Below are 1,170 nucleotides of genomic sequence, written 5' to 3' on the forward strand. Positions count from 1 at the left end.
AACCCGCGGGCCGTACCATCACCCTGAATAGGGGGGTTCGGCGGGGAGAAGGGAGAGGGCGGAGCCGGATGGGGAGCCGGGGACCCCGCTCCTCCGCGCCCTGGCCCCAGGGGGGCTGAGCTCCAGTACGGTGCGGGGAAGAGAGGGGCAAAGGGGAGCCTGGGGGGGCGCGAGGCGAGGGTGGTGAGGAGGGCACCCCCGCGGAGGCGCGGAATGGGACGGCCCGCTCTCCTCAGGCTGCTGAAGCGCGGGGCGTGGGGGGGGGGGAGGTGGAGAGAGAGAAGCGTTTGAGCCTTTTTTGAGCTGTGAGAAGATGGAGGAGAGAGGGCTGAGGGTGAAGGCCCGGGCTGGTCACCAAGGCTATTCCCCGTCCCGCCCTCACTTTTTTAAAAATAAAGCCAAACACAGAGTGTCCTGTGAGGTTGAAAAGCAGGGAAGAGGAATTCCTGTCAAAAAAAGCATCTGGGAGCGGAGGAATTCCATTTTTCCCTGAGAAGTATTAAAATCCACAAAAATCTGCTTCACACAAATATGTATAATAGGTGTTGCTTAACGGGGAGAAATCTCCCCAAAGATAAAAGCATACCCCCCCAAAAAAAAACCCAACCACACACACAAGATGATGACAATATGAATTATTTTATCAAATGGGCTTCTCGTTTGCCTTTCAAAACATAATTAGTTGGGTATAACGTTCTGAAGCCAATGTCACCATTCACAAATAATGAGACCCGGCAGAGCAGGGTAACTCTTCCATGTCAAGCCCAAATCCCCAGCCTAAAATTCAAAATTGCAACATTGGGGAAGTTTAGAAAGTTGCGTCCTGCAAAAAAAGAATTGTGCCATTTACACCATCTAAGCTTGCAATCCTGAGAGGTCGTACATGGGAGTAAGTCCCATTTAAAGTAATGTGACTTTCTTCTGAGTAAGTTTAGGATTGCCCTGTATAGCACTTGGGTGTGAGCCTCATCTAATGTGATATGATTTACAGCTAACTTGCATATACAGAACCCTGTACAGATTTCTTTAGTAATGTAGGGTTTCCTTATTCTAATCTGAAGTACAATTTGTCAGGTCAACAGCAGAATCCTGTTTCCTCTGAAGAAAGTTCAATTTATTTATTAAGATATTTATATCTTATTCGTCATTCTTCAGCATAAAACAAACCAC

The sequence above is a fragment of the Podarcis gaigeae genome (assembly GCF_964106915.1).
Source record: "Podarcis gaigeae genome assembly, chromosome: 15".
NCBI lineage: Eukaryota > Metazoa > Chordata > Lepidosauria > Squamata > Lacertidae > Podarcis > Podarcis gaigeae.